This window comes from Micromys minutus (assembly GCF_963924665.1).
Source record: "Micromys minutus genome assembly, chromosome: 16".
Taxonomy (NCBI): domain Eukaryota; kingdom Metazoa; phylum Chordata; class Mammalia; order Rodentia; family Muridae; genus Micromys; species Micromys minutus.
This window is the reverse complement of record NC_137985.1, coordinates 25921280-25929219: the sequence shown is the minus strand read 5'-3', so window position 1 is coordinate 25929219 and position 7940 is coordinate 25921280.

The following is a 7940-nucleotide window of genomic DNA, read 5'->3' as shown; positions in this document are numbered from 1 at the left end:
CCAGCAGCAGTACCACCACGGTCATCATGTGTTCTCTCATGTAGCCTGGGAGAAGATGTAAACATCTGGAATAAATCTCACCACCTTTCCACCCAACTCTCAACTCCAGAGCTGTCTGGAACTCTCATCTGACCTTTGCTTTGAGGACCAGCAGAGAATCAGTCAGCCAAGAACACTTAGGCTTGACAGGGACAACCACTAGGAATGTCCAAGTTGTAAGAGAGCTAAGGAGAGAGACCCAGGAAAAATCAACAATGAAAGGGTTTTGGGTACTGTCACTGCAGCCTGGGGGAGTCCAGGGCCACAAGCTGTGTCCTTAGCAGCTGCTTGTTTCTAGGCAGAACTCTGTAAGTTTAATAAACGGATGGACATATTCAAGCAATAGCAAGAGACCCCTGGCTTCTAATTTGTTCTCCTCTCCTCTCCTTGACTTTATTTACTTTTTTCTTCTTTCTGCATTTTGTCACTCTCTGTCTTCCCTCCCCAGCTGCACACCTTATTCTCACTCTCAATCATCTCCTAAATAGACGGTGTGACAGAACTGCTTCTAGACAGTGGGATGAAGAAATGTGGTCAGTAGTCCTGATGTCCTGATTGTCTGTCTCATCAAGATGGCCCCTGGTCTTTCTTGAAACAGTCAAGTAACTGTCATATGACATCACAGGTGCACCAGTAGAGCTGTATGAAACTGTCATATGATATCACATGTGCATGAGTAAAGCTGTATGAAACTGTCATATGACATCACAGGTGCACCAGTAGAGCTGTATGAAACTGTCATATGACATCACATGTGCACCAGTAGAGCTGTATGAAACTGTCATATGACATCACAGGTGCACCAGTAAAGCTGTATTAAACTGTCATATGATATCACATGTGCACCAGTAGAGCTGTATTAAACTGTCATATGACATCACAGGTGCACCAGTAGAGCTGTATGAAACTGTCATATGACATCACAGGTGCACCAGTAGAGCTGTATGAAACTGTCATATGACATCACAGGTGCACCAGTAGAGCTGTATTAAACTGTCATATGACATCACAGGTGCACCAGTAGAGCTGTATTAAACTGTCATATGACATCACAGGTGCACCAGTAGAGCTGTATTAAACTGTCATATGACATCACAGGTGCACCAGTAGAGCTGTATTAAACTGTCATATGACATCACAGGTGCACCAGTAGAGCTGTATGAAACTGTCATATGACATCACAGGTGCACCAGTAGAGCTGTATTAAACTGTCATATGACATCACAGGTGCACCAGTAGAGCTGTATGAAACTGTCATATGACATCACAGGTGCACCAGTAGAGCTGTATGAAACTGTCATATGACATCACAGGTGCACCAGTAGAGCTGTATGAAACTGTCATATGACATCACAGGTGCACCAGTAGAGCTGCATGAAAAAGCCTGTTGCAGAGAATGAGTGGAGTGAACACCGAGAACTGAACCATCAAGTTATTTGAGCTGGGAAAGAGCTGTGTTATGATGGGAAGAGAACAGGTTGTGAAAGAGTCCATCGGCATGTTTTCTCTTTTCTTTTTAACTTCAACGAATGAATAGTTTATTAGGCACCAGAAGGAGAAAACTCTTTTAGAAATGCACAGCTGCATGCATGTACAAGTTCTCCCATACATTAAAGTATCAGATGGGTCTGATAAGGGGGGGTCATCTGGATATATTGTAACAAGCCTATAATCCTAGCATTAGGGAGGTGGAGGCAGAGGCAAGTTTGAAGTTAGGCTGTACTATGTGGGAAGATCCTGATTAACAAACCAAGGGCTGGAATGCAGCTCTGTGGCAGAGTACTTGCCCATCATGCCCAAGTCACACACAGAAAGCAGCTTCACAGGCTCCCAGTGCAAGAGACTGCTGAGGAACATTGCTGGAGAAGTTGGGGTGTGGGTGGGGCGGCATGTGCAAAGATGCGTTCCTGGGTCTGCGTACTGTGGACTCTCTTCTGGGTGGCAATGTAGACGCACCAAGGGCTTTTAAGCAGGAAAACGACACGGCTGCATTGCAGTAGTTGGTGATTATCACAAAGATCCTCAGCTGGCTAAGGTTCAGAGAATAGACTGCTGAATTCTCAGCCCTAAACGAGGCACCTGTATCGTTACCCTCCTTCCAAGGCCCAATGATCCTTGTGAAAGAATGGGTAGAAATACTAAAAGAAAAGTGTCCTTCGGACAACCAGCTGCACATATGAACCTACTGCAATTATGACAATATATACAAACCCCACGAAAACTCAAGCCAGAACGAATCCCAGCAAGAAGAGGGAGATTGACACCGGTGTTTTGCCTGCATGTACGTCTGTACACAGTATGTGTGCCTGGTGCCGGTGGAGACTAGGCCGTTTCTGGTAACTGGAGTTACAGGTGGTTGTTGAGCTGTTAAAGCGCTGGAAATCAAACCTGGGACCTCTGGAAGAGCAGCCTATGCTCTTAACGACTGACCCCATTTCCTCAGTTCTGGGTTTCAGCCCCTTGATTTCCAGTGTCTTTGAAGATGAGAGAATTCATTCCTATAAAACTCATCCATAAGGGGGTTGTGGGTACTCAGTAGTAAATTTTATCTCCATGTTGGGCTTTTGCTTTCACTTCGGCCCCGCATGAGGCTTGTTCCCATGGTTTACTTGCTTCTGAAACGGAGTGAAACGGAGAGACATGAAGTCGGGAGGAAGGCAACATGTATCCATTGGATTAGTACAAAGGAGAGAATGCCTGATTTAAGAGCATTCTACCTTAAAGGTCAAAATGAGCCGCCAGACAAAAGGCTTGAGGGCAGAAACTGACTTACTGCAAGCCTTCCCATCAAAAGCCTACTGGTGTCAGGAAAATGCTGGAGGGGCGGGGCATTGTGAACAGGTGGGCTCAGCTGCCCCTCTGCTTCTGCTGGTTTTCATCGGTGACAATCAGTGACAATCACGGGTCTCAGAGTTGTGTACTGCCTGTGTGCAGCCTGTGTGCTGACAGCAACTCTGCCTGGGAGGGCCTTTCTTTCTCCTCCCTTCCTAAAGACTGCCCTTTCTGGGTACTATCTGAGGTTCTACTATCAGAACTTGGCTTTGAGAAACGATTTGATTCTTTTAAGGTGTAAATAAAGACATACCCGTGGGAGCCGATTTCGAGTTGTTATGACTTTCACATCAGTGTGAATGAAATGCTGGCAACACAGCTTTGAGGAAAGGGAGGGAAGATGCGTGGGCGGGGTGAGAGAGCCACAGAGAGCACCTTGGTGGTGGTGGGGGGGGAGGGGCAGCCAGTGAAAGTGTGCATAGGCAGGCTCTGAGGAGACAGGAGGGGAAATGGGGAGGGGACAGGGAAGTGTCTGCTGTCTCTGGGTCTGTCTCTGCACAGGGTCTACTCTCCAAGTTTACCTAGATGGAGTGAGCAGGAATCCACAACTCATCCCAGTTCTTCCTGGCAGAACAAACAAACTTCCAACTCCTGAAGTGAGAACTGGATCGTGCTTTCTAATCGTGAGTTCCAAACGGTGCTACTGCCGGTCCAAAGTGTCTCTGCTTGTGATAATAAGAATACGGTCTCTAAGGAACAGAATAAGAAGCTCAATACTCCCGGAGACCAGAGCATGTAGCGAGTACCTCCAAATGAAGCAGCGTCAGACAGGGCTGCCTGGGTCCCAGCTTATAGACCTTCGGTTGAACTGGGGTCGGTCTGCTCTGTGCTCCTTCTCCACCGTGGGAGGGCTGGTTCACGACACTTGTGCTTTGCACAAACCTTTATAAGTTTTCAATCGTCTAATCAATTTATCTTCTGTTGGATAAAAGATTCCCCCTCCCCCTACATTTTTGGCTACGGACAGGGTTGGCTATCCTTCTAGAAGTCAAAGAATGAGCTTTGAGGGGCTACGCGGACCCAAAGCTTTGGGGGAACATCTATGTGTGTGTGCTGGGTGTCCTTTCAAGGGGAGGCTCCTCACTGTTTATGATGCTTTCTGAGGTTCCCAAATCATTAAGAATCTTTGTGCTGGAACCCTGGTGATTCATACTGATTTCCGGCAAGCTGGGTCCTCTCTGTGGTGCGGTTCAGAGAGGGAAATTGAAATAGACACCGTGGGAAATACTCTCTTGGACCTCCACTTGAACAGCGCCATTCTATTCTGAGAGTTTACTATAGATTTTTGTAGAAGCTCCAAAGATGGTAGACAAAGCCACTTTAGACTTCTGTGTTTATTGTTGACCCAGGCAACTCACTGGATTTTTAGGAATTCCATTTAAGCCAACTTGTATGTGTTTAAGGAGTGTGCGACTGGAAGGAAGGTGTAGAACTGTCTGTGGATGGATACTGAAGGCAGTGAACATGGAAACAAGAAGCTGAGGAGTCCCTCAGGCTATGTAGGTCCTGATTCTGCTACTCCTTAACGAGGAGATTTGTGTCACTCACTCAAATTCTATGAGTCTTACTCACTTTTTGCTTAAATCCTTTGCTATTTAAAACATTTAGTATTGTTGTCTATTAGTAATGAATGTGTTCAAGTGTGATGTGTACATGTGATATGATGTGTGTCTGAGAGAGAGAGAGAGAGAGAGAGAGAGAGAGAGAGAGAGAGAGATAGGGCTGTAGTATGCCTCCTGTGGGGGTCTGAGAACAACTTCCAGGAATGGTTTTCTCCTTCTACTATGGTTCTGGGATGGAACTTAGGTCATATGACTTACTAGAAATTTCCTTATCTACTGGGCCATCTCAATAGCCCAAGACTAGCCGAAGACTAAGTTTATCTTACCCAAAGGAGAGGTATTAATGACTCCTATAAGTCATAAGGGTAAAGTGAGAAAATATGTATGAACTCTAAATTACATAGAACTTTGTATTTTCCTACTGTTTTACTAGAAAGAAAAATGGGTTGGTGGAGGAAACTAATTTACTTCTGGAGAATGATGAAAATTTAAAGATTTTCTTTTATTTTTAACAGTTTCATCTATGTATACAAGTGTAGCTTGGTTATATCCATTCTAATTTCCCCCTCCCACTCCCCAGTATGTCCCTCTCCTACCTTCTTGTCCTCCGGAATGGTGGACTTCATTTTGGAGCTTTTTCCAATGTCTAGAGGTTGTCCCTCATTACTATCCAGATGGGGCCTGAGGCTCTGGGTTAAGTCCAATCTCAAAGGTTTTATCGCAGACAGAGGTTGGAGAAAGGAGTATAGTGGATGGACAGAGACAGGAGCTTGTTTGGCAGGACACTTGGATTGCTTCTGAAGTCTCTAGGCAGGAGTTTAGAACTCACATTTCAGATCATCTTCACTGAAGTCATCCAGCCAGCTGAAAGCCATGGGTGGTTATGTATCGAACAGACAAGAAATCCGAAGTAGTTGACATTGGGGTGTGTGCATGCACTTATAAAATAAGTGACTGAGTTGGGGAGCTTGAGCTACTAGAGTGGTGGATGGTATTTAAGACTATATGAGTGGAATTTAGGTCAGAAGAAGGACACAGTCTGGAATTACTTGCTGAGTTTGCGTAAGCCAAAGCAAGCCCCTTTGTTCTGAACTTGCATTCAAAGGAACCAGGACTGGAGGTGCCAGATGAACTTCTACTTAAGCTCTTAAACCCAGAGAAAAGAACAAGAGTGGGTGGCTAGGAGGGAAAATAGAGTTAAACATTTTCTTGAGCAATGAAGAATGGACCCAGCCCAGAGCTATAATTCATAGGGACTAAGATGAATCTTCACATCTGGAAGGAGACTTGTGGAGGGCCCAAGCAGTAGTAGAAGCCAGGAGGAGGTCTCAGCTCCGTGGTTTAACATTCCCTTGGTCCTCCAAGGTGCTTGCAAAAAGGCTGGACCAATCTGCATCCTGTTTAATTTGCCCCCCCCCCCACCCTTTGGTGTAGATTCTTGATGAGCAGATGACTGCCCGACGACTTTTAGGAATCTTTGACAAAGAATGATAAAGACATAAAGATACAACGAACGAATCGATGAGTTCACAAATACATTTTCACGCCGTGGTATAAAGCATGGTCTAAATCCCAACTTGGCAAGCCAATGACTTAGAGTCTCCAATCTGAGAAATCAAAATGCTTCCAATCATTTTCCAAAAATGTCATTGAACTGGCACAGAGTTTGCTCCCCTGGTCTCCAGGGTATGCTCGTTAGTTCATCTTGGTATTTTTGGAAGGATGCCAACTGGAGGACTTAGTAAAGCTTGGTAGCAGTGGTGATGGTGATGATGATGATGCTGATGATGGTGATGCTGATGATTGCAGGCAACATCTCTAGTTCTAGTAGATAAAATCTTAAGAGACCATTTTTTTTTAACATATTCTAAACACTGTTGTACCCTTTGGAACTATTAGCTATTTAATCTTCACAACTATTAGAGCTAAGGCATTATTATCCTTGCCCTCTTTCCCATATTAGCAAAGGAGAAACTGAAGCATGGGAAAATATCCAAGAATATGCTGCTGGTATCTGGTGAAAGCTTTGTGATCCTCTCTCTCTCTCTCCTTCGTTATCTATCTATCTATCTATCTATCTATCTATCTATCTATCTACCCATGTTTCACTATGCCATTTCTGTGGTTTTACCTGTGCAAAACTGTTGTCTGTAGGCCTCAGTCAAATAGTCATAAATATCTGATATGAATGTGTCTTTCGAGGTCAGAGCTTTTTTTCAGTGAGGTCCTCTGGCAGAAGCCTCCTTACCTAAATTGATACCTGCCCATTTGACAGACAAAGAAATCTGGACTCTGAGAATAGATCAATAATCAAAGCACTGTGAGTTCAGAGTTCTCCTAACTTCGACTTGTCTGTGCTTTCCACCCCATACCCCTCTGCCTTGACTTCCTCACTAGACACCCCTGGCAGAGGTGACTGAATAGAATTGTCTTCCCAGGGCTGGAGAGATGGCTCAGGGTTAAGAGCACTGACGTATCTTCCAAAGGTCCTGAGTTCAAATCCCAGCAACAACATGGTGGCTCACAGCCATCTGTAATGAGATCTAGTGCCATCTTCTGGTGTGTGTAAAGACAGATACAGTGTACTTACAATAAACAAACAAACAAATAAACAAACAAATAAACAAAATTATAAAAAGGAATTGTCTTCCCAACACTAAAGAAGATAACACACATAAAGCTTCTGGTGCACTCCTTAGCATGTAGTAAGTGTGCGCACATGTCAGTCTTTCATTCCATATGGTCAGGTTCCATGCTCAGATATGATGAGCTCTTTGGGCTGTGACTAGGGAACAGTGATTTGAAGTTCTTTGGAGGGGAGGAGTTTTCCTCTCCCTAGGCTTGCCATGTTGATTGACAGGCAGCAAGACTTTGCTCAAATCCATCATAGTGAAAGTAAGATGTGGTTGGAAATCTTGTAATCCACCATCAAACCTGTCGGGTGTAGGAAAGGAACTGCTCACTCCAAAAAAAAAAAAAAAAAAAAAAAAGACTTTTCATTGCTGAGTTTCTCTTTAATTATAGACTTTCTTTGAACACTCAGACACAAGGCCTTTGTGGAGTGTAACTCCCTTTTACACAATTCCTCCCATAAGGCTACTTTCCCTTTCATTTATAGCACATAAACACCCATCTCTTACTCGTTTACCATAATGAATTTCAGATTCTTTGTCTCAGTTAGGGAGGGCATTATGGGCATCTGTCAGTCTTCCTGTTATAAGGTCCTGGAGGGTTTGTCTAAAGTTCTTTCTGGGGAGAAAACAGTAGGTTCTTCACTGGTGGACACGACAGAGCTTTCTCTTTCCTTTGACAATAGAACCTGTTTCCTTGAGCAGCCACGCCTCAGTACAACTTCCCAGCACCTTCTTTATCCTTAAAACGGTCACATTCCCTTCAAGTGTTCTCTTTCCAATGCAAGCCAGGACAATTGGTTTCTTCAATCATTTTTCTAGTTATTGAGAAAGACTGCAGGAAAGTCTCCTTCCTCTACTGGGTTTCTTTTTTGTT